At 36.3% G+C, this 27,487-nt stretch overlaps 1 long non-coding RNA gene across 1 annotated transcript in view; it reads right to left on the bottom strand.

Annotated features, from left to right (window-relative positions):
- LOC124645691 overlaps positions 1-27,487 on the bottom strand; it is a 270,852-nt gene that overhangs the window by 27,707 nt on the left and 215,658 nt on the right. The window contains exon 3 of the long non-coding RNA XR_006986264.1: positions 19,425-19,518. This is a non-coding gene — a long non-coding RNA (uncharacterized LOC124645691). The remainder of the gene's footprint in view (positions 1-19,424; positions 19,519-27,487) is intronic.

The raw sequence follows: 27,487 nt of genomic DNA, 5'->3' as shown, positions 1-27,487 counted from the left end.
ATTGACATTTACGATAATTGGTTATTCATGCAGGTATATACGATATTATATGCACAATAATATTATGATTTATGTATTGAGACATATATGTTTAGGTATAGTGTTAGTATGTTTTAGGTACGTGCAGTCTGATCTCACTGTAAAAATTTTCATTTCGAAGTTTCAGCAAGAGATTTTGCTTGACTATTAATTATATGTAAAGAGTTTATCACTGTAAAATAGCTTTTAAAATTTTTCACAAATGATTACTACACATCTACTTGTTGGGTAAGTGGTCACCACATGGGTACAAACTAATCGAGATACGAGATGATTTTGTCGTTCCTGAGAACAACAGAAACAAGAGTGCAGGTTTTGATTGAGACGATACAAAAACTGGCAGACATCACTGAAAAATGCCAACCAAATTCACAACAGTACAGACCATCGAATGGCTAAAACAAACGCTACTATTATCGACGAAAAAAAAACGCAATTCCACAAACGTAGTGATTTCAGTGCGTGCGTGTAACGAGCCGTCGACACCTACCGATACCATCGCTATGACTGGCTGGAAATTATTCCGAATCGTAATTACAACGATTATTCACGGCGGGCCGGGGGCGGCGGCCATTTTTCAACAGTCACCGTTCTTAATTATGAGCCGTGCTGGACGCCTGTCGAAGCTTTGAGTCGAGCCGTCACCTCGGGCCGACTTCGCGCCGATATGCTGAGGCTATTTTGTAAGTTCAGAGCAAGGAGGTAAGTTTGGATAAGAGTTAGGACTTTTTGGATGATCCTGATAGTCGAAATCGGTGTTCTTGCTTTGAGCTTTGGGGTAGTGATCCTGGTGGTCATACATCGTTGGTTTTTGAGAACTCTGATGGAACGTCAGCGTGCGTGATTGTTGTCAGTTTGGTTTGGTGCTTAGATTTGGGTAGAAAGTTGTATGGATTGACACTCAGAAGATATTACAGTATGTTCTGAGACTGGAAAACCTTGGACGTATTCCTGAAAATAAATAGTGTTTCTCACCTATTGGTACACCTAAATTATTCTTCACTAAGGTCACAGGAAATGTTTACCCAAAAGCTTTAATTACGTTATATTTTCTTTTAGGCTAAACGTCTCTCAATTTAAGTCAGTCGAAAATCAAAACAAACTTGAAACAGGCCGCTCGACATTGTAGCGAGCACTTCAATAATAGGAGTCGGAGCGTTACTCCACACGAGAGCTCGACTAGTGTTTATTTATCGTTTTGGAAGGCTTAGACAAGACAGATGGAATGTTGTGTTTTTTACTCCAAGATGAGGTGTAAAGTTGAAATAATCTTTTTTATTTAAAATACAGTATGTAAACAAACTTCTACGCTGTTAATTTTTGTGACGTATGCTTGCAAGTTGTGCCGCGTTTTTGTCAGCGTTAACGACAGCCATAACTGGAGAGGCGATTTTTTGTCCCAACCTTTATGTCCTTACGACCAAAGGTTGTTATTACTTACTTAGTAATGGCAAAGTTTAAGTGGTAGCCAGTGGAAAATAAGCTGTTATATTTATTCTACGAAAAACGGTATTCTTATTAAAAGTAGGATAAGAGAATGATTAAAAGTACTGCAGTGCGAGCTCGTGAAACGACTTCTAGATAATAATTGAAATCGCCGTCTGGTCACGACCAAAGCGCGTACGCTCGATAACAAAATGCTTTGGATATTTCTTTTATTCTTTACGTCGTATTTATTATATACTGCATTGTGTGTTGTTCATGCTGATTTCGTTTACATAATACAAACTATTACGTTAGGTCTTAACAAATAACGTTGAGATTATATTTTGGGACCTACAACAACAGTAATAGGTTTTAGTACTCCAACAAAAATCTCAACAAATATATAGGCAAAACCAATATAAAACAAAATTAACAAAACATAAGCCTAACAACGAAAACTATGTACCCGGTCCTTTCATCCGCGCTCCAAAAGGACCAGGTCCCCGTTAATAAACAAAATAGTGTTGCGCCCGACAGTATCGGGCTGGTCCCGGGCGTGCTGACGCCAGCGAGTCTAATCGGCGTTTATTGGAGAAAACCGATTACTGGCAGCGCCATGGCCGAAACAGTTTCGACATGTCACCACTATGAGATTGGCGTACAACGCCAACGCAACGGTTTTGATCGAAGCGAACGAACACATTTTGATAATGGAACGATGGATAGGTTTAAATACATGATCTGTTTTTTTTTTGTTGTTAGCAATTGGACCAATTTCGTGTGTGTAAGAAGAGAATGTGTGAGTTGAGGAAAATTTTAGAGGATTGTTAATTGAAGGAAGGAATATCAAACCTTGTTTACAAATTATAATTTACTAAAACAAACAAACAGTGATACATAGGTTGCTCATAATAGCTGGTTGTACAGTCCCCGTCTAATAAGAACCTACTATATAGTTAATTTGTAAAGTCTATCTGTAAACTGAATCGAAAACTATTCTTCCTATCTCGAATCAAGTTTAGTGATACTGGCTGATAAATCAGACGACGGCATAAGCCGATCCCAATAACCTAACCCTAAAACAAAAGGAGGTGACATGACAACCAAAACATTCCAAATTTAAAAAAACTGCGTAACTAAGACTTACTTATTCTCCCGGCTGTACCTCTAGGATTTTTATTTCGTCGCTCCACGTGCAGCGGTAAAACACTGAAAACTGGACTGTTGCTGACCGCCCACGGGTCTTTGTATACAGGTTTTCTTCACTTGACTTAGATTCCCGCTTTTGTTTACGTTTTCGGATGGTTTATTCAAGAGCCTACAGTTTATGGAGTAGGATTAGGTGACAGAGCGAAACGGTAGTTTGTATTACTGTCTCATATGGTTCTGCGAGTTTGATGATTTTCATCACATTCAAATGTATTGATGTAAGCCGAACCCTTGGCGGAAAAATTATATTGGTTGTTTAAAAACTGAAGGGACTTCGATGATTATGATTAGGTACCTAAAAGGTAGATTAGTAGATTGTTACGTGGGTAAGTTATGAACATTTTCAAAACGCTTTGCAACAAAATATTCGAAGCTTTTAACCCGTTCCAAGAAGTGGAAAATCATTCAAAACAAAAGAAATATCAATCGGAAAATTTAAAACCGTAAAAGGATTAGACATTAAAAGTGATTAAAAGTTTTGCTTTCAATTCGAAATAGAAATCAATTACAGAAATGGATTTAGGTATTACTTAGAATGCTTGTAGCTGAACTTATTATTAGAGTTGGGTACACGGTTCGTACCTGGCGGGCACAACTTGCGAGTCACGGAGGGCGCTTTCGGGTAAAAACTACAAAAAGTAAATTATATTGATGGAATCGAGTCCGTTTGATTGATGATGAGTGAGCATTTTTTAATTTCGAGGATCGACCGCGCCGTCTGCTGAGGTCACATCCAAACGATTATAAAGACCCGTGAACGTTCTACGAGCGTTTGAAGGTTCCTTATAAAATATGTGAAACCAATTAATTTTCCTTTCAATTTGTTTGATGTTTCTTTGCAATAAATGTACGTATGGAGCAAGATTTCAAGGTTGTTCGGCTTATTAAGATGCAGATTTGCTGAGAGTTAGGGGTTTTAATTTGAAACTCGTAAATCGTAATTATCATCATATTTTGCTACGGAACCATATTTTATTGTATAATTATAAAAACAAGAGCCGTTTGATCCGCGATTTTTTCTTAGTTCGGCAAAGGTGTCTATTAATATTAATTGACGTTTGTGAAATTCTGTTTCTAGTGTACGGCGAACAATGACGTTGCAATGTTGCCGACCAATTTTATAATGTGTTTCGTTTTCTCTCACATAATTATTGTTATTTAGGCAGAAGAATTAATTTACATTTTGTATCTTTCACTAATAGGGGAGAAATATTTTTTGAATAATTTTAGTCGCTAGAAACCAAAGAAATACACTTTATTAATATTTCAGATGCGTATTATGTTTATTACATAACGTACATTATTTTCTGAACAGTTACTAATGCTATGTGCTAAAAAGATGTAATTTGTAGCAATGGAAAAAATTCCCTCATTGATCAGGGTCATCCCCCCATTTACTTAGACGTTTCAATCTCAAGTTTTTGCAACAAAGAACGAAATCTATTCAAGTCTTCTTGTCTAGGCAGGTATATAAGCACTAAACCAACCTACCTGAAAGTAAACACACAGGTACACACGAAGCAGCTGCGATACACATTCTGTTACACACAAATGTGTGTTTTTAGACCACAGCTGAGCAAATCTGCGTCAATACGAGAACTCAGTTTGCCGGGAATTTTAATTACGATTTGCATGGATTTTGATAACTGAATAACTGAGCCTGTATATTGCATCGGATTTAGAAGAATTTGCTATGGAAAGTTTACTGAAATTGAAATTGTTTCAATTGTGTAGAGTTTACTGAGATTTTTTTTTGTTTATGTAGGTATGCATGCATGCAGGTATATATTTATTTATGTGTATTATATATCCTTATTTCATCATAGATCTTGTATTAGGTAAAATTATCATGAGCTTGAAGCCCGAGCTGAATTCAGAATATAGGGTACTAGGCTTCGAATCTAGGTAGATTTGCTACGATATTAATAAACTTTAAAACTATAGATATTATTGGAATTAAATTGTTTCATAATTATATGCTGCAATTTCTTTTTGTTTTAATACAAGCAATCTTGTTGGATTTTAACGGTCGAAAAATCATCTTCAATTTAACAAGCTACGCGATTCCAAGGGAAGGGTTTTCCTGTTCTATAAAAGTGTAGACGTAACTATTATTATTCGTGTCGTCCGGGTGCAATCTGGGTCAAAATTTTTTAAACAAAAAACTCCTTTGTATAGAATCACATACCTATATTGTAACACCAAACAAGAATTCCGGTTATCGGTCAACTAAACGGTTTTGTCAAGAAAATTCAATTATCAGTCGAACTGTTTCCTTTGCGCAAAAAACCGGTATTAACAAAAAAAAGATGACTTCCCACAATACTTTCTGAATCAAATAGATAGTCTTCATGACAAACGTTGACATTTAACCGATATAAATGTTCATTTTGTTTGTTTAGCTTGACCCTAAAATTCACACAAGTGCACCGATTCGATTCTTGTCCTGCGAATCCTTTTAAGTCGATACAAGACATTATATCGAGTAACAAAGGCGATTAACAAGCCGTTTGTCAGTTACTACACTAGTTTTGACTTGAATAGTGTTGGGAGCGATTTATCTGTGTCTGGAACCTTAAACAGGTTTCGTAGTTTTTGTAGTCGGGTTGCGTCAAGACAAACGGTTCGGAATTTGAATAATTGCGAACTACATTTTGTTTATCAAAGTTGGGTAATTGTGTTAATTTATTAGTGTCTCAATGTCTGGTAGTACTATTGTCCTGAAGTAAAGGTTACTCAGATCATGTTTAATACGTTTGTTAATTTTGTTGACTACCGAGTTTTAGGTTAAAGAGAAATAGCACTTCTGGATCAAAGTTCGTATTATTCTCAACACTCAGATTTAAGATGTCCTGTATATTACAGTAATAATTATAAAAATACTCATATACTTTGTTAATTTTTTGTTTGTATTGATGAGCAAACATAAATAATATACGAACAGTGACTCAGCTGGCCCATTCGTCGCGAGGTAAAAAACCATTGTTGATGCGTCTGTCTCTCTTTTCTGCACTATCATAATATTTACATTCAAGTTATAACATATATAAAGCAGATTAAGAAAATGCACAAAATACAAAACTATAATTTAAATACATTTCGTGAAAAAATGCATATAATGTAAGCATTTGAACTATCTATACGATGACTTTTCAGCAATTTGTATGAAACAGCGTCATCTAGTGCACATTTATTTATTTGCGATTCTAGTTGTGTAAGATTTTTCAATTGAAAAAAGACCTTTTCACATGATTTTTTTTTAGAAATATTTGCATTAATTCTCATCTCACGAATCGGCACAGATCACTCCTTATTTCACAGTCCCACTCACAACTCCAAAATCAAAAACAGGTCCGATATCCCTAAAAAATTCTACTATGAGAGCGAAAGTGGTAATTTGCATATAACAATGCAACACCTGTTAGTCGGAGCATGTGGGCGTCCCATTCAACAGTTGCAGTGTAGATGAACCTTTTTTATCATTATGAATCAAGCCAAGGTCACCTTCTTTGTGCCATCACATGGCCTATTGTGCTACCATTTCATATTGTAATTATCGAATGTTGTATGTCAACAAAAAATTTGTTGATTGACCGTTGTTAGAAGGAGATGATTTCGGTTCATCTCTTCGAAGTCTGTATAGGGTCGTATCGGTAAATAAACTTGTTTGAATTATGAAGGGTTATTGACCTTTTTAGATGGTAATTTAATAATTTACAAATGTAAGTGAGTAACAAGTAGGTAGGTACTTCACATACATAACATTAAAACATACGTCTGTAGAATGGAACTCGGTACTCGATACAACTGCAAACTACATAGTGCAGAAAATATTGGTAGATGGCGGTAGTATGCAGTTTTCGTCAACGTGTTAAGAATTATAAGAAATGCTAAGTTGAACTTAATTGTAATCAACATGCAAATAAAATAATGCCAGGATAATAATGACCTATCTACGTTTGGATTATAGGTACTGAAATATTTTGGATTAATTTCCTATTTTCACACTGTCGTATATAAAAAAGTTACATAGTTTTATATTCGTGTAACTATAGGAATACCTAATATAGAAGTTTTAACAACAATTCCCTACGGAAATTCCCGACACCAACTACGCGACTTCAATTGCAAAGCCGTCAAACTAGACATGTAACTTGGGGCGCATTATCAGCTCATCTGAGCAGCGATTAGCAAGTTAAACAAGGCACCTTACTTATCTACATACCCATCTTACATAACCCACGTGTTTAGATACGAATCTAAAGAAATGTTACCATTATGCGAAAATTTACGATCCAAAACACTTTCTAAGGGTGTCATAAAAGAATTTGTTCTATGACAAGTGATCAATTGTCGTATTTGCGATTGAATGGGTTGTAATGGCCGGTTAGACTAGAACGGGTAGGGTTATTAAATCACGATTATTCTGGTGAGGAAGCGATGGAGGGTTGGCCAACGGTCACTGAAGATGTTTTGTCGCTAATGTGGCCGAATGTAAGGTATAATGGGTGTCCAGGTAACTGGGTAGTATGGCGTATGTAATGGTGCTTTGGGGTCATCATTAGATTTTGATAAATTGGCTTTTCTTCGCTCTAGTTGCTTGGAAGATATTCTGTAACATACTTATAGTTTGTATTATTGTAAGGTTTTGTCAACGCTTACCTTCGTAGTAGGTAAGTACCCGAGTAATAAATATTTATAAGTTGCAAGTAAAAAAAAACAAGAATGAAAATGTCAAAAATGTGTTTTTCATAAAGCTCTAAAACTTACCTATTTAATGTATATGAAGATGAGCTTTAAAGTTAAGTGGTATTTTTCAAAAGACTGCAATTAATAGGAGTACTTTTTCATAAAGAAAAACGTATTATAATGTACTATTGAATATAAACAATTCTTCAAACATTAGAAATCTCGGATGTTGACATTACACGCATAACGAAAACGAACACCCAACCATTTAAAACTAAATTAACTATTTCAAACATTATTCGCGATCAACCTTCTGAAATAAGAGTCTAAAAATAAAAGAAAAACGATTTTCTTAGAAAAGAACTTTACGTAACTCAGAGCCATACCTACGGCTTCGTCAATCGGAAGTTCGGTTTTTTCAGCCGTTACGATTACGATAGCCCGTTCGATTCGTTATTACTTTACGACATGCCGACGTTCGTAAATCGTTATAACGAAAGTTGTGCAACTTTGCGCTATCGTTAGTTTCGTTAGATTTCATTTCACACTTGAGCGAGTTTGTTATTTGAAACTGTGTTGGTATAACGAAACGTGGTCTTCTAGTGCTTATGTATTTTAGGTTCGTTTCACTTTTTTTGCGACAGTGATAGATGTTTTTTGTACATTTATTTGCGAAATATTGTGTAAATAATATTAATAAATTATTTGTTATGTAAATGATCGTCATTCCTAGCCAATTATCATACCCTTCGCGTGTTGGTGGGTTATGAATAAAAGCTTTGCATATTTTTGATGTGATTCTATATTTAGGTAACGGTAATTTATGCTTTTAATTTAATTTACATTTGTACTTGATGATAATTATTTATGTGGAGTAATTTTGCGTAGGAATGTGTGCTGGTTATGAGAGTTTACAGTTCAGTTTAGAAACTTTTTGTTGTTAGTGCAAAATAAAATCGTAATGTTTAATTTAGTGTAAGTCTAATTTATTATGTTTAAAAGACTTTTGATCCACTTCACAGCATTAGAGATGGGATAATTAAAACATTCGCTTTTTGTCGGGTGACAAACTCAACTAGGTATATACTACTAGGTAATACTAGTTATATACTATTTACTTAATCCAGTTCTGTCAAAATTTCAAAAAAGAACAGGTTACAATTAAACATCAAACTGACTAAAACAAAAAAAAAAACTAACCCAACCCTTAACTGCAGACATGGCAATCAACCACGCACTTATTCTCAGCATACCATCACAGGGGCCCATTACCAAGTCGGTTTACAAGTGGGGTGCGTGGCGGGGTGCATCGGGCCCCTGTTCCCACGGGCCGCAGGAAGAACTAGCCAGTTGCGGTTCCAATGCTACAATTAGAAATTGCGAGTTTTTTTTCTTGTGTCGAAACTAATTGTTGGTAAGTAAATTAGTTTGGATGTTATTAATTATTTTAGTTTTTTTTGGGGTTGAAAATTTTTCAAAAAATGTGCTTGTACAGTCTTGCCTATATCTATATTTTCATATGGCAAGGATGCCTAGCCTATCAAGACAAGAAATAGGTACTCTATTGACATGCTATTTTTAATTTATGCACGGGTTATAAGGATATCACAAAGTATAAGTTTAATTTGTAAGTAGTGATACACAATACAATAGGGTTACGTTGTCCGATTGAACTATTGTAGTTACAGGTATCTATTTCACGAGTCCACTATAAAACCCTAAACAATGACGTACGCAATGGAATCAGACTTTTTAGTTAGTAGATGCCGCGGCGTCTACTTCGGCGCGCCGAAGGATTTTGATAAATTAAAAATCCCACCAAAAACATTAAATGTAAAAAAAGCCAATCCTCTACGCAATCCCTCCACCGTAAAAAGTTTTGAGATCGCATAGAAGCCAAGTTCTGTTCAACTTTATTTGTAATAATAAATCAATATTTTGTAACTATATCTATAGTTTCGTTCACTTTACAATAATATTGACTTGGCCATGAGCACAATAAACTACAAATATAATACAGCATATCTTGGAGAGGTGAAAGTCAAACATGAAGTTTAATATCACAGAATTAAATACTTTTAGTTTATTCAATTGTTACTAAATGACCGACAGTCAGTATCATCCAACATCAATGAACTGCACATGTACTATGGCGCATGTTTAGTCCATGGTGATCTCAAATTCCAATCAGTCCAATCGTAAAATCATGTCCATATATTTGGTATTTACACATTATTTCAAGGAGCGGCTTTTAACTTGTGCTCATGGCCAAGACAATATTATTGTAATGTGAACAAAACTATTGATATAGTCACAAAATATTGATTTATTATTACAAATAAAGTTGAACAGGACTTGGCTTCTATGCGATCTCAAAACTTTTTACGGTGGAGGGATTGCGTAGAGGATTGGCTTTTTTTTACATTTAATGTTTTTGGTGGGATCTAATTTATTTTTTGTAGGTCTCTTTCTTCTCTAAGTATTTAACAGATTAAATTAACTTACATGCAACTAACTAAATATGTACACCGAAAGTAGCACGTAAACAACATTTTTTTAAAATAAAGTAAAAAATTTCGAAATTGTCGAATTTTTGAATCGAATATCTTTTAGAATAAAAGAGATTTATTTGAGAGGTAGATGGCGCTATCACATGTTTTTTTTTTTTTTTAAGTACTACTTATACTATGCTATGTAACGAAACCATAGCGCGATTTAGACCAGGACAACGCCATCTATCGAGCGAGCATGCAGTATTTATCGCACTGCATTAATATGAAAGATTTTATCATTATTCATTTCATTTTAACCTAGCTTTTTTATTCATATGTATGTATATTTAATACATAATAACAATATACCACACTACGTAACAATAAAACAAATACATTTTGTACATAAATAAGTAACAAAGTTATCAATGCAGTCAAAATTCATACACAATGTTCTTGAAAAACCGCAAATATAAATTTGTTTCCGATTTTTTTATTACGTTTTAAGGTTTTTATAATTTTCCCTTTATATGTAGCTGATAACCTGTGTTGGTGCCAAATTTGAAGGTTCTCAGTTTGCTAGAAGTACCTTAGACTTTTGATGATCGGTCAGTGAGTCAGTGACAAAATCGTGTAACTTCGATCGCTCATAACTCGTAAACTATTTATTCAAATGTCTTGTAATTTTGAGACTGAGCTTGTTCTAATAGTTACTCTTGGTCATCGAAAACCTAAACTCCTAGCTTTGTTCACATGGAAGATACAGGGGGCTGAAATAGCCGCGAAACGCTTCGAGAAAAGATGGTACGGCCGTGCCCGCTTTGCTCGAGTCTTGGCTGGGGCACTGCCGTGCCCTCAGATCAATAGCTTAAAATTAATTTCATCACAGCATTAGCTTAATTATTCCAAATTACATTTTTCACTAAAATGTTTTCATGGTTTCAGTCTAAACTGCAATGTGGAATTACACGTTCAAAACAACCTATGTATCAAAATATATGTTTAGAGCCAAATGAAAAGAGGCTTTCATATATTATGGACATTTCAATATATTATTCAGCATAGGTCCACGCAGTGTACATAGTTCCTAATGCTGTTATTATGCGTGAATGTTTCAAAACATTATAATTATTTCTCGGAACTTATCACATATTCATAATGTTCCGGTTCGGTGTAATAATAATTGGTGCAAAACAGACAGGACGTCCTGTGTCGAATCATAGCGTACACACACAACGTTATATTTACCGTTAAATGCAAAACATGCCATAGGAAAGTCACTCTTAATAGTTCAAAGTTAAGGGTGCTTTCAAAAGTTTGGCGATAGCAAATAGAGCTTACGTACGCCAATCTGCAGAGCATCCCTTATCCGCGTGACGGGTCAAAATCGCGATTTTATTTATAACATGTCGTATTATACCAGCTGGGGTTTGTCAAGACGAAAAAAATATAGAAGAAAATGAATCCGCGGGACCCCTTGACGGGTCTCGAGGGCCCAAAAGGGCAGACCACCCTTCGAACGGGTTTCAGCATCGTAAATCCCACGTTCGTTTTCTAAAGATATTTTAAAATGCGTATAAAATTATTCAGGGCAGAAATAATTCGGTGCCGTGCAAGCTTATTTATATATTTATGATTTGTTGCGAAATGTGTGCACGTGATGTTTGAGGGAAGAAGTCGTGTTAGGTTTGTTGTTGGCACTATTTATTGCCTTGCATTAAAGTTTTTTAATATAAGAATGTTTCAAGTTCGCTAACATAATATGACTCCAAATCGGACTATAAAACAACCTACACTTAAAGTAACCTTTTTAAACTTGACATAGAATCTGTAAACACGCCGAGTGAATACCATTATAAAACTCCATAGTTATTTCCCAAACTTGACTGAAATAAATGTTTCATAAGTTATGTCAACAGATTCTATTTTCTTTCTCCTAAATAGAATTGTTCGTTATGATGTAATCGAAAAGAGTTCCAAACTTACTCCCCACGTGACAAAGAGAAGCCTTGTGTTTCTCTTGCAAAATAACAATTCTACATTTAGATCAAAATCATAACTTTTTTGTCTTAAGAAACGAAGTTCATTTTTAGGTTTTAACAGAATTCTTGTCGTGTTTTTTGATACCTACTATTTCGTATTCAGGTGTTTTGTGTTTCAGACCTACTAAAATGATACCTATTTGCTGTGTTAAATTACATTTGGGATGGTATGTTTGTACATAGGTAGGGTACTTACCGCTTAAGTACTTTATTTAAAATTCTTTCAAAACTATCAGCGAAACTTATTGCAACATAAAATTTAAAAAAATGAAAAGGTTGAAAATTACAAGAGCGAAATATTTTTTTCATTTTCTAAAAACTATAAAAACTTAAGTGTCAAACTAATCAAATTAACCAGTTCATGAATTACTGTGATCTATTGTTCCATTGCGCAATAAAAAATCGTGAGTTTAAATTGTTACCAAAATAAATATTACATAAATTACGTGAGCAGTTATTTTCTTGAAACTGTTATTAAAATTGTTCATTATGAACGGTATGATGTAACAGGCCGAAACTTTTCCGACCCCACGTGAGAAAAAGAACCCTTACTTACTTAGCGCTAGCAAAATATTAAATTCTAGGAAAACATTTTGAAATAACTTTTCACGATGTAACTGTTGTAAGAAATAAATTAAATGAGTAGGTAAGTAAAATAAACCTGTGTTTTGGAAAAGTTGCTCTGATTATTGTACTTCTATAAAGCATCAGAACTATTAGGTATCATTTTCAGCACATTACCCTAATAAAGCCTTAAAGTTCAGTAACGTTTGTGGTTGATTTTTTGTGTGCATATCAAAACAATTAAAGTTTCAAATAACTGATGATTACTTATGGTATGTTATACATATTTTAATGTATCAATCAACAGTCTGCTACTATTAATATTAGGTAACCAAAAATACATAGGTATACTTTTATGAAACTCAACGGAAATAAATATTACATAAGTTACGTCAAGTCCTATTTTCTTCAAACTGTGATAAAAATTGTTTGCAATTATGTAATCGTCGAGTTAAAAACTTTCGCTCCCCCACGTGATAGAACGTAGCCTTCTTTCTTCATCAAGGCTTGCAAAAGAAATATTCTACTTTTAGACTTAGAAATGTTGGCATAACATTATTTTAGGTACTTCAAATAATCCAATGTCATGTTCTCTGTTACAAAACTGAATCTTTTTATCGCTGTATACAATGATAATTGTAGTCGCCTTTTTAGATCTATAAAATACTAAGAAAGGGATGCGACAACATACTAGAACTAACAAACAAACATGCTAATAAACGAATCGACGATATTTCAATTGAAATGAAATAGTTAATACTCTTTAAAAGTCGCCATAAACAGTTCTAATGTAATGTCATGTATGGTCACTACGTACATCATCATCATCATCATCAGCCTATCGCAGTCCACTGCTGGACATAGGCCTCTCCAAGTGCACGCCACTGAGATCACTACGTACAACATTATGAAAAGAATACAGAGTACAATCGCGTACGATAGTGTTTCGCTAATAAGGTCAATGACCTTTAGAAACGGTGTTCGTTTCGATTGCGATCGCTTTGTGTTTTAATTAAGTGTGGAGATATCGATGTGTTTTGTTGATTGTCGAGATAGCATCTTAATGTAAATAATTTCTTAATCGGTATTATCTGTTTTGAAAAAAAGTGGGTTAACATGTGTAGTTGTTAATTAACCTTATGTGTTAGAACAATGTACATTCGCAGGGCATCTGAGGCGGATGACGGGGAGTAGCGACCCCGCGGGGCTATATATCCGAGTGCTCCAGGGAGAGTATACTGTCCCCCATCTCCGGCTTGCCGGAGTGAAGCATGACGGGGGATAGGTCTCCCGCCTCTTGGCTTGCCTTCACCGGCCGGTCAGAGTGGAGTCGCTAGAGCAAGGTTAGTCCTGCTCGGAGGGTAGGTGCCTCGTGGTAAGTGGCGAGTGGGCCGGTGATGCTGGACCCACAGGGAGCGCGTGATCTGCGTTTAAAGTCCGCCGAGGTATCCTCACCCTTCTCAGCCGCTCATGTCCCTGTTGCCCTCTTGTTGCTTTTCAGCGACTGATTCCCGGGGGCCCAGTAAGTGAGTTGGCGAGTCTCCACCTGCCATTTTTACGTGTGCAAACATTGTTATCGGCAGGTGCCATAGTTCCCATAGTCTTCCCATTCCTAGTCCACTAACATCCCATCACAATAGCCCAAGTAGTTTTCATCCATAGTTAGCAATAGTTTAGCACAGAACCGGGGATTGTCCTTGGGTACATTTCTATAGTGTATACAGGGATAATTGTCGGTTTTGTGTCACCATTTCATTAAAGTTGTCTCAAAAGGACTTCAGCGTGTTGGCTTCGGCCCCACGTTCGCCTCCCAAAAATCCGGGACTCTATAGTCCCGAGGTCTGGTAGAGACATACAAGAGAATAATAATAATAATGTCGCGACACCTTTTTCACACACGGTCGGTTAGCCCCATGGTAAGTTATTTATTAACTTGTGTTATGGGTGCTAACACAACTGATAAACTACATATAGCTACATATATACATATTTATAAATACATATAGTAACACCCAGACCACGGCCAACAAGCATGCTCATCACACAAATATCGACCGAACCGGGAATCGAACCCGGGACCTCAGGTTCGGCAGTCCGGCTTGGTGACCTTTGCGCCACAGAGGTGCATACAAAAGATTACAGAAAGATTTTCAAGTGTCGAAAGGTATCATTCTTAACAATGCGTTACAAGCAGTAGCTAAAGTAATAGATACCTACCCTTGCATCAAAGAAATACAAACGCTATAACACCACCTAATCGATTGAAACCTAATTTGAATATCAAAAAGACATCGATTTACAATGTCCAAACACTTCAGAAACTGCTTATTGAATAACAAAAGATAATGTTAGCGTTCACTTTTGCACCATTGTTGTTGATCATACAAGAGGTCATTGACCGCAGTTATACGATGATACAGATAAATAAAAAAACGATATAAAATTTTGCATATCTATTGGGATGTGTCATATTAATGTGTAAATTTTTACTTTGTGGAACCGCTAGTAAGACGCACGTGCTTAACCATATTAACATAAACGATGTAGTATTGAACTATTGACACATGCTAATATTCATCATTGTGCTACTTTATTTGTGTTGCATATTTTGTCAGGTAACTTAAGTTAGTGTTAAGTTTAAGTTATGGGGATTAAGCACAGTGCGATGCGGGTTAAAAGCGTCTTTACACTTCTTAGGTCGAGCATTTAAAGTATTTTTAGAATTATGGATTGGTTTTGTGAAAGACATCAACGACACTATTTTGTGTTTATACCTAAAATAGCTGTTTCCCGCGGTTTTACCTGCGTCCTGAGGGAACTACTTCCCGCACCAGGATTAAATATATAGATTATGGAACTCACGAAATATGGCTTTATATTGGTAAAATAAATCTGTTCTCTAAGAAAACTTTTATTAAAATGATCCTCAAAGATGATGCAACTTGTTGCAATATGAAATACACTAATCTTTGACAAAAATATGCCCATTACCTAAATGTTTGGCGTATTGATGTCACATAATTAGTAAAGCATTGTGTTTTCCCTTTTTATTTAGGGCAAATCAATTGTAAAAATTGTAAAATAGAGTAAAAGTAAAGTTTTCTTCAAGAAAATACTTGGTTATCGAAATAAGTAAGTACTACGTAGTGTTTACCAATAGACTGAAAACTATGTCATAGACACATTGGCAGTATATTATGAACATAGAAAACTCACCAAAAAGTTTGTATTCATCTGCGAACGTGACGTAGTTTCCCAGAGTTTGGGTGAAAGCGAGGGAAACGGTCAGTTTACATGTGAAATGAAAACAGCCTATCGCAATTTGGCCTGACAATGATCTAGCTAAGCTAGTAAGCATGTATATATTAATATGTGTCATGTATGTATAAACATGTCATCATCCTCCGAGCCTTTTTCCCAAACTATGTTGGGGTCGGCTTCCAGTCTAACCGGATTCAGCTGAGTACCAGTGCTTTACAAGAAGCGACTGCCTATCTGACCTCCTCAACCCAGTTACCCGGGCAACCCAATACCCCTTGGTTAGACTGGTGTCAGACTTACTGGCTTCTGACTCCCCGTAACGACTGCCAAGGATGTTCAATGACAGCCGGGACCTACAGTTTAACGTGCCATCCGAAACACAGTCATTGGTGTCTAAGATATACTTAGAAAGTAGGTACATACAAACTTAGAAAAGTTGCATTGGTACTTGCCTGACCTGGAATCGAACCCGCGCCCTCATACTCGAGAGGTCGGTTCTTTGCCCACTAGGCCACCACGACTCTCATGTATAAACATGTATCCTACTATAATATTATAAATGTGAAAATCCATTTGTTTACTACGCTTTCCCGCAAAAACTACTTATCCGATCATCATGAAACTTTATACACATATTGTTTGTGGTACTAGAATGAACATAGGATACTTTTTATCAACAGACCACGCGGTCGAAGGCGCGAGCGGAAACTAGTCTTGCCACTTTTCGTTGTAACTTAATAACTCAAGAAAGGGCTCTCATATCCAAACCAAATGTTTAGGCTTGGTTCGGACTATTTAGTAGTTGGTTTATGTGAAGTTTGCCCAAAATTAGTAGAGCGGTTTACGCGAACGACGTCGCGGGTGACAGCTAGTGTATATATAAATATGTGTTATGTATGTATGTATAGTGAGTGTAATATCCTATGTGGAAATAATAAATTATTGGATGTGTGAGCTAGATTGCGCAGTGCGCGCGATGTCCGGCCGCTAGCCGTAATATTATACCGATGCGCAGTGTATGGGAACATCAGGTAAAGTGGTACATGTGATAAATAAAGTTTAAAAAATGTGATAATCTTAAGAATATACTAAATTATATTATTATACTAACAATATATTAAGTTATTTTTGAATGTAGGGGTAGGTATGCAAATGCAAATTAAGTTCACAGTCTCAGGTTTGAGCAAAAATATATTGAGTAGTATTTTTAAATTGTTTGTTTGATATGTATTAGTTACTCTACTCAAGCACGTTTTCCAGACATTCACAGTCTTATTACTCTTGTTATGTATTTTAAACTTGAAGTTTTTGTCAGAAACCTACCCATAAAGGCGAAAAAGTTTGGTTAGCATTAACATTAAATGTAGTAGAAATCGTGAAGGTTTTACGTTGATTTACTAACATGCTAAAAAAATACTCGCTTGATTTGACTATGTCTACAAACTAAAAAGCTTATTACAGTAACAACACTACATCGATCACCTCAAACCAAACATAATTAGCGACACTAAAGCAACAGTACTAGTTATTCCAACCTCCCCGTCGCGCTCAACAGCGCGTGCAACCACGCATGCGCACCGCGCAGGAAGGCTCGTCTCATCTCGCGACGGATGCGGCGCGCGCGCCGTGACCTACCGATAGTAAGGCGATCTATCTGACCAAAGAGATCCTTTTACTGTGTTACCTATGTGGTTAGAAGTTCTTTTTTTTTAGTTGATAGATTAGATATTTCCGTTGGTGTTTGATTCATTAGAATAGAAAATAAATTAGATACTTGAAAAGTAGTTGGATCAAATGCAAATGTTTATCGGCCGATAGTTTGATTGGTCCCTTGAACAATTTAGAGATGTATGGTAGTGGACACATACTCGTCGTCATAGCCTAAAAGTACATTGCTGGTCAAAGGCAAGCTAGGTAAGGAAATGTGACCTGATGATAGTAAGGCGATCTATCTGACCAGGGAGATCCTTTTACTGTGTTACCTATGTGGTTAGAAGTGCTCTTTTTTTTAGTTAGGATAAATTAGATATTTCCGTTGTTGTTGGTGGTTTGATTAGAATCCTACTTATATCCTACTTATATTATAAATGTGAAAGTTTGTGAGAATGTATGGATGTATGTTTGTTATTCTTTCACGCAAAAACGGCTGGAGGGATTTGGTTGAAATTTGGTATGTAGGTAGGTGATACCCTGGATTAACACATAGGCAACTTTTTATCAACACACCACGCGGGCGAAGCCGCTGGCGGAAGCTAGTATAAAATAAATTAGATACTTGAAAAGTATCAGGGGCAAAATTTTATCGGCCGATAGTTTGAAGTGTCTCTTGATCGATATGGAGATGTATGGTAGTGGACACATTACTCGTCGTCACAACCTAAAATCCATTGCTGGTCAAAGGCAAGCTAAGCAAGGAGATGTGACCTACCGATAGTAAGGCGATCTATCTGACCAAAGGTATCCTTTTACTGTGTTACCTATGTGGTTAGAAGTTTTTTTTAGGCTGATATTTCCGTTGGTGTTTGATTCATTAGAAGGACTGGTGAAGTTGTGGTCTGATTAGGATAGAAAATTAATTACGTACCTACTTGAAAAAATAGATCAGGTACAAACTTTTATTGGCCGATAGTTTGCTTGTCAAAGGCAAGTTAGGAGATTTACCCATAGTCACCAAGCTGGGCATGCATGTTAGTGATCGCAGTTTGGGATATTTATTGCTTAGGAGATGCTGCTGTCCGTCTGAGTAATTGATAAAATATCCCGCTCTGAAGTAGTTATATCGCCACCACCGGTCAGGCACTAGATCCTCGTAGTTTTTTCATCAGGGTGCACCACGGGCAGGATAGCAATTGGGGCAGCATGATGTTGATTTGTCCCCTTACATATTCCTATGATCAGGTATTGAGCAGAAACATTTGATAGGATCCAGGATTACCTTTAAAACTGTCTATCGGGCCACCTATCAGTCAACAGTTAGCTTTATTCTGCAGGGTTCTTAATAGATTTCTTTCACATACAACCTACTTCTCAGAACTAAAACACACGTTACCATAAAACTTAGTTTTACCGCCCTGCCGGATGCTTCATCACAGACGGGCTAATGGGCGCGCTTCCGACACGTGACGCTGACGAGACGGCTGCACGCGTGACGCACGACGACAGCATGAATTTTACGTAACCATTGTTTTTGTATGCACTTACTTGCAAGACGCATGCAATTTGTGGCTTGTTAGTTGTTATGTTTGTGCGCAAGTTAGTAATTGATCTAATGCAAGAGGTTTGCAATTATGTTGGATTTATTTTTGGTCTTATGTGGAAATCTCCATGTAAATAAGGCACTAAAAGAGGATGAAGGAGAGTTTTACATGCTAAGCCATCAGTCTAGTTGTTTGTGCAAAAGTTGGATTTATTTTCAAATAGCTAATATCAAGGCATACCTTACCTGCTTATTGGCTGATACTCATACACGAAAAGGTCCAGACTCCACCGAAGGAGGTACCATATATAATAATTGAAACAACTGGTCAACTCAGTAGAATTCAGAATTTTTTGGATTGTTTGTGAACTTCCCTGCTTTCCCTTTGGTGGAGTGAGGACCTTAGGAGGCTCACTTATTTATATTTACAATATTTCTTATCAACTAAAATACTTAAAGGCTCAAGGATTTAATCACTATTAATAAATAGTAGCTTATTGTACTCACTGACAGTATTGGCAGGCGCGACGGTCTACTGGTCGCGGATGCTGCGCAGGCGCGCCGCCGGAAACGGAAGTCACGGGCGCGTTCGCTTGCTCATCTGTGGCAATATGGCGGAATCATAGGTTGGTCACACTGCTCGTTATGTGGTACAGGTAATTAAATATTTCAGGTGGACTGGTTTGAATGATAAAAACTTCCATATTAGGTGGGAGTTTTTGGAGTTACTAAGGTAGGATAGAACAAAATAGGAAAATAAATAAGTAGGTATAATTGATCCTTTATTCACAAAGTAAAAATATATTACAAGAACAGTTGTGGACATCTATCAACATTAACAGCAGTGTTCAAGTTAGCGCTGGTTAACTATAATTTGGTGTCATCAATGCATTCTAAATACTGAATCCTTAAGCAGCTTTTGTTTGTATGGGACATTTACATAATGAAGGTAAGAAATCTGCAAAAAGAAATAACGTCTGAAAAGTAAACGATGTCATTGCAGAAAAATCCTGGAACAGACAAGAAAATAGCATCTTTCTTCTAAATTTTTCAGTTTCTTTTACAGTTCATCATCTCCCGAGCCTTTTCCCAACTATATTGGGGTCTGGTTCCAGTCTAACCGCATGCAGCACAAGCGTATTTGTGTTTTACAAGGAGCCACTGCCTATCTGACCTCCTCAACCTAGTTACCCAACCGCAACCCGAGACCAGTTGGTCAGACTGGTGTCGAATTTACTCATTTACAGTTGCCCCTTTAAAAAACATTACCCACGACGACGCACATCGACCACAAAAATAGAAAAATAATGTCACCTCGTTTAGTACTTTCATTCCGTGAACTAATGGAAAGCGGTGCGCGTGACATTAGCGGGGCGTGACCTCTCGGCGTGACCCGCCGGCGCGCCGTGAAATCCGTCAAATCGCCGTGCGCCCGCGCATAGCTGCCCGTGCTTTACGGTCAGGGAGGGACTGTTTAGAGCTTACGATTTTGGCTTTGGAATTGTGGATGCTCCTTATTTTAGCTATATAAATAAGAAACTAAAAGTGACAAAGAAGAAGCCATTTGAATAGAATTTCAGTGGTATAGAATGGTCCGAAGAGCTTAAAGCAAACCAAATTCTTCATAAGTAAGATACAATTCTTAAAAGCGTGCACCTAACTTTGGATGGTTTATGAAAAACTTTGGCTTCGAAATTCTAAATCATATCAAAAAAGCTTGCAGTATTATGTAGGTATTCATAAAAACAAATGTATGTTGTCAGTACCTACCTATGTGTTTCAAAAGCTTCAAAATCGAATCGTATTCCGAAATCGTGTCGTCACATCTAAAAAAGATTTGATGGTGAGTGCGGTGACAAGCATGTGTGACCGCCGAGCGTCGACTATCGCACGTTCCTAATCGATGGGCAAATTAGGCCTGACCACTGCACACTTTTCCGATAATTACGATTATAATGCGACCGTAATGTGCAGTTTCATTATACAGCCCTTTGAGGAAGATTTTTGGTATTAGGGTTAAGGGTTTATGCGAAGGTAAGACTGTATTCCCTGTTTGGGGGACAAACAAGAAGAATCAAAGCCAGCAATTGCAATTGCAAAAGCCAAACGGCACGGTGGATTTATACTGAGCATGAACCTAGCTAAGTCGTTTAGGCTAAGTGGTTTTAAGTTTATTTTGTTTGATTTTAGCTCCTAATGTTGCTACGAATATATATTCAACTTAGGTATTAAACCAACACATTTTGTGAGACATCAATCAGGACCAGGTGAATTCATTTGAAAACATACTCACAAATACCTGAATAAAAACGGTAAATTACAAGTGTTGCAAACAATACTCAAACATCTAAAGTCAAGGCTTGTTTACGATCATTTTGTGGCATGTTGTTAATTTCTCCCTGTATAAACATAACTCTTAGCTTCGCAAACATTATGGACACCCAACTGACCATTGTCCGTTGGGAGGGGAGGGGATGGAAAGCGACTCACGCGCAGCCGACACGACTCCATTGTACACCAGCAAATCTTTTTAGAAATTCTCATTTAAAAGTAACTGTCGTTTGAAGATAGATATAATTTGTATCTAGGTTTTAGTTGGTAATTCGATAAATGTTGATACAGTTGTAAATCGAAGACCGTAGAACATCTTTCTAAACGGTATTTGCGAAGATTTTATTTTTAGCAGAAGGACGGGTGGAACTCAAATATTTTGACAATGAATACATTGAGATGTTGGTCGTTAACATTTTTGCTTATTGTAAATTATCATAATTTAGGAACCTTGGACAGGAATTGTTATATCATTCAAACTATGCGTTTTTCTATACTTGTATAATATTGAGTTTTATGGATATTTCTAGGAAGTAACATAACAAACTACCTCTACACTAATACATAGTCAATTATAAGTTGATCACAAATAATTATAAGATAAAAAAACCTACAATATTTCCAAAGCTCGCGGTCCCATTCATAAAGCAACATTTAATTTTTAATCGAAACTCGATAACAGAAAATCGAGAAGCAATCTCGCAAAAATACCAATTTATTTCGCTTCCATTCAAATGTGTATTAGTAATTCCTAAACATTACCGCTTTGGTCGAAACCGTAAATAATAATCCACTAAAAATCTGATATAAAAACATGTAGGATAATTACTCGCAGGGAATGGTCCCATGGGGGCTAAGCATAAAGTACGGTAATGTTGTTCAAGTACACCGGTTTAAATAAATGCGGTACTTGATGGACTGTTTGTGTCATGGAAGCGGGTTTGTGCAAGCATTCACAGATTTTGATGGGGTAGCTTTGTACAGTCGGAATCAAAGTTGTTGAATATTTTTCGGGGAGATTTTAGTTATTAATTTAGTTGCATAGTACAATGTACAGTGAAAAATTTAAATTTCGTAACACACACAAAACGTCATCTGCTATATAAAAAAAAAAAAAAATAGAAAATATGTGCTTTGCATCTTATCATATTTATTAATTTGTTAAAATTCAACTTTCTTTTAAAATCAGTATATAGTATCAGCATTACAGCATTTCAAGAACTACATATTTTAATATACCTAAATTATGTACCTAAAACAACTATAGTTCGGCCATTCAGAGAATGCGTTCCTGACACGTCGCGATTGAACTGACGACGTAACTACATTCATTGATTATTGATATAATAATGTTGTTTTAATGCTCCTCAATTGTTAAAACGGTAAACAACCAGCAAAAATATTTTTATCGTAACTGCAACGCCATTGCAAAGTTACGTCGTCAGTTCAATCGCGACGTGTCAGGAACGCATTCTCTGAATGGCCGAACTATAATCAACAGATGCATAAGCATGCTACCAAGTACCAGCTTTTATCAAAACCACAGAAACAACTCGAAAATTCTCTCACAACAAATCTCAGCACACCGTGCACGATTGTACCTCGCTGGGGTGGGGGGTACTTCGGTACAGGGGAGCGCACACCTGGCCGCCGCAGCTGCGTACCCAGCAAATCTCACGCGCAGCTTCCTTACCGCGCATGCGTGTACACACACTAACGCAAACGTGCGCAGGCGACGCACACAGATGTAGGATATACAGCTGTGCTGTGCCTTCATGTAATGTTGTGATATGTATACTCTGAGTAAATATGCGAGTGGACGCTCTGTGAGTTTTGATAACGAATTTGATGGTTGGAGTATAGCTATGTTATGTGGTGTAGGAAAGATTTTGTTTGTACATATTATGAAATTACGTAAGTTATTTTTTTATTTGAAAAAAAAAGTGGACTTGGTAATTACGCTGAAATCAGTAAAAAATGTTGAAGTATTGATCTTATATTTTCAATAGGTACACGACAAAAAATATTTTTAGCACAATCCATTATCCTATTTTCAGTACTGATATCTGACATAAATCGATAATATGCAATACAAAATTCAATAGATAATAACGAGGTAATTTGGTACGCATTAGAGGAGACAACTATACAAATACTTTGTCGGATTTGTCACGATCATAGAATTAATTAATGGGAATATTATGTTTTCATTAGGGTTATATTGAGTCAATGTCAAGGACTTTATTTGGTTATTATATTTTATAGTCAGTTCCAGTCTTTATTTATGGAACAATAATGTTTGGCAAATAACATCAATATGTGCCTAAGTAAGTACAATAATGTCCGTCCAGTGCCTAGTATATTTCTTTAGTGGGTTTCCACGAAGGAAAATTTACAAAATGGGTATACCTAAGTCATGCCTTGATGGAAATGTAAATAAATATGACACTAAGAATAGAAGATGCAATTTGCTATAAGAAAACAGACAGTAACACTCAACGAAGCTGTACCACAACAGAAAATTCCAAACAAAAGTTTTTGTTTTATCATGAAAACATAAACAAATTACGTAAACAAACACACAAATAAGAAAGGGATGAGTTACGGAAACTTGCGGCCAACAATACTATGAATTGAATTCACTTTCAATTCATTCGATAAAGCGAAGCAACAGGTTACATTATTATCACAGATTTTACAAAACCGTACCATCTAATAGTTTCATGAATGGAGGATTCCTAAAAAACATTTCTTACAAGTTGTATTGTCTGTGTACAATGACAGGCGCCGTCTAACAAAGCGTGTTTTACAAGTGTATAGTTCACGATAGCTCTTTATGATGCAGCCGTTTTAGCCTGACCCCTAATGTTCGGTCCTTGCACCCCTCGCTCGTCATACTTTGTTCAGGCGGAGAAGAGCGTGGGAGGTCTAGTTACGTCGGATAGGTTCCAAAAGCGTGATATTGTTGTAATATCAATAGTCGCAAAACTTTTTGTCGTCATGTGTACTTTTGTGAGTTACCAGCGATTAATGTAATTATGTGTGCGGTTTGTGCTAGTCGGCTCACAATGGACCGGTTAATTTGTGTTACGATTAATTTAATACTACAATCAGATGTTTAAATTGTTTATTTGATTCGATGGAAATTAAGGCTTTGTGTTTGGATTGTTTATTTTGGTGTTGATCAATAAGAATTGGTAAGTATCGGATGCTTTAAAGGTACGAAACTGAAGAATGGGTACGAAAACTTACTGGGCTGTTAGTCTAGTCAGCAAAAGTAGTTAGCTTGGTCAACAAGACGTAAATAACGACTATGTTTACTAATATTTGGCATTGTTATAACGCAATGGGAGTTTGACCAGACTTGAACGATATTTCCTTAGTAAAACTTACATAGTTCTATATTGACTTTAATACACATTACCGTAGGTACATAAGTTATACCCCACCATATCCCACGCCCCGGCCGCGGTGTTTCGTTACCGCCAGTTTTTTCCCAAAAGAGGCGGATCCCGTTCCTTGCTGAAAGTCTACACCGCGCCGTTGCACGTGCGTTCAAATATAAAATGGCGGATTTATACCAGTTTTTAGGGTTCCGTAGTATAAACAAAGAGTATTATTATAGTTTTATAGTTTTAAAAATGTATATCATAGACCGTAAGTACTAGATAAATAGGTCTACTTCTGTTCGGTTATAGAAGGATTTAGAGCACAAGTTAAGGTCGCTAAATTAGCTTTTTTCCTGTAGGTGTGAAAAAAGGAACATAACGGCTATGTAGGTTCTAAAAGTGATCAATCAGAGTGCACTACGGAACCCTAGACTTCACGTGGTCCGATAAGAACTTGTCCAATTTTTAATATAGAATTTGTATTGTTATTTATCTAGCCTGGTTTACCTACTCCGTTTATTTCCTAGATTCTGCAATACTCGTGATTCACAGTTCTTGTATTTTCTACGTAACCCGCGTAAAGTGCGTAATTTATATATTTGAAATGTAGAACAACGTTATGAAATTGTAACAGATTTTACATAATCTGTGTACTATTCATGGAGATAATAATTTATGAAGGAGCAGAACTCTAAAACACGGATAGAATCGAAGTAAGTAATAATTTTCTGACATCAGATCACGAACTTGGAATCGAACTTGAGATCCCGTGGACATCAGATACAACCACCACACTAAAGAGGCTGATAAAGGCATACCTCGTATATGAAAAATAATAAAGCAATCGCTTTATTTTAAACAGTTTTCAGTAAATACTTATACCAAAGTCGGGGTAATCCTTTGAACTGCAATCCGCAGAGACACAAAGGAACGGAAATCGACTCTCAAGCTCAACCCGCTCCATTTTGTTTTGAAGATTACAAATAATGAGAGGTTACGTTTTTTTCACCACATATTGCACCGCCTTCAATCAAAAGATGCATCACAAAAAACGTGATCTTCGAAAATCGACCTTGGGTTATTCCTTCTAGATTTGAAATTTGAATGTCCTGGATTGCTACATATGGCATTTTGATAATGAGCTGCAGTTTTAAGATTAGAAGACACTTTTCTAACGGTAGGAAGTTGGTGATTATTGTGATAGGATATCCGATAGGATGTGATGCATCAGGTAGGTTGTTTTAATTGTTCAGCGACCTTGTTGGATTATAAAGGGTTTTATATGTAACATGAGAATATGTAACTGTGTAGTGTGAGCATTTAATGTTTAGTGCTGCCAATGACCTATCATCGATCGAAAGATAAATCAGTTCAATAACTTAGATACTGTTATTTGTCTGTTACGAAATTACCATGAACTTTCAAGTTTTCTATTTCTAAAATACATCACAAACATAGAACTTAGAAGTTTTGTAAATGAAATTGGTCTAACTTTAAACTAGATCTAGGTTTAGGGACTGAGGTAGTTTTACTTAAATAATATTATCATTTCCCTAAAACTACAAAAAAACTTGCTTTTTGAGAAACTGCCAAACTTAACATTAATAAAAAAAAAATACGTTATGCTGGCGCATAAACCATAGACATCAACAACCCATACGGATCACCCAACAATAACGCAAAGGAATGTAGAAAATTCAAAACAAATTGCCTCCAAACCTGACATTAACATTAACACCAAACGCTCAAACAAAATACCATCGGATCATAAGGAAAATTCTTCCAGCATCACTGCAGAAGACAGGACTAACTGCCGAGTCATCGGCGCGGGCGCATCGGCCCGTGGGGGCGACTGCTTTGATGCGCGCCGACGTTCGACATCGGTCGATCGGACAAAACGACAACTGCGATCGATGTGGCTGAAGTTACTGGTTGTAGCGTTGTTTGGAGAAAGGAATAAAAGTAGGTTTTAAGTGTAGTTTTGAGCAATGATTTTGATCTTAGAAGTCGTATTTTTGAGTATTGGAGCGAAATTTTCGTTTTCGTTACAAGTTCTAAGTACAGTTCAGTGTTTGTTAAGTGACTCCTCAGTATAAACTTTAACTTTAGTTCATTTAAGTATGTTTTTCGATCTACCAACGATTGGCACTTAACTATCTTAATTACCTAAATGGATCACGTTTTATTTATCATTGTAATCAAAATATTTGGTTAACAGTTGGGTAGTCTTTTAAATATTTTTTTAGCTCTTCTTCCAGCTCAAAAGCTCAAAAACGGCTATAACATAGACCATAAACCAAAAAACGACACCGCGATCCTCCGACACTTGTGAGATGATGGTGTGAATTGAATGCTAAGATGAATAAGCCCGGCTGATAAACAAGTACACGAGGGCAGTAATTGGTCACTATCTGTGTTTGTTACCTACAGATATTTTGTCATTTCATTACAGTATGTATCTGCCCAATCAAGGACAAAACAAGGACGACTCAGATGAGAATAGCATAACAAAATTATCTTAATACAACTCTGATTTTTCTAACCAACATTCCTCAAAGGAGGTTTTCAATTCGTCGGATTTTTTATCTATATTACCTTCAATCACTGAGACATATCTCGTTTTTAAAAACTGGTGTAAATTCTAGGCTTGGGGTGTCAAAAGTTAAATAACTAAACGCAGAAAGTTGTGAACATTGACCAGCGAGGCTATTATTTAACTCCTTCAAGCGAAAGTGTACCTAATAGATTTTTTCAGTCAAAAAGATTACACGAAGAAAAAAAATAGATAGGTAATATTATCAATAGATACGCAACTACGCATTATATAACATTACAACCAGTTTAACCATT

The sequence above is a fragment of the Helicoverpa zea genome, chromosome 3 (genome assembly GCF_022581195.2).
Source record: "Helicoverpa zea isolate HzStark_Cry1AcR chromosome 3, ilHelZeax1.1, whole genome shotgun sequence".
In the NCBI taxonomy this organism is placed as follows: domain Eukaryota; kingdom Metazoa; phylum Arthropoda; class Insecta; order Lepidoptera; family Noctuidae; genus Helicoverpa; species Helicoverpa zea.
The sequence above is the reverse complement of the archived record's forward strand: the minus strand, read 5'-3'. Positions and strand labels throughout refer to the sequence as shown.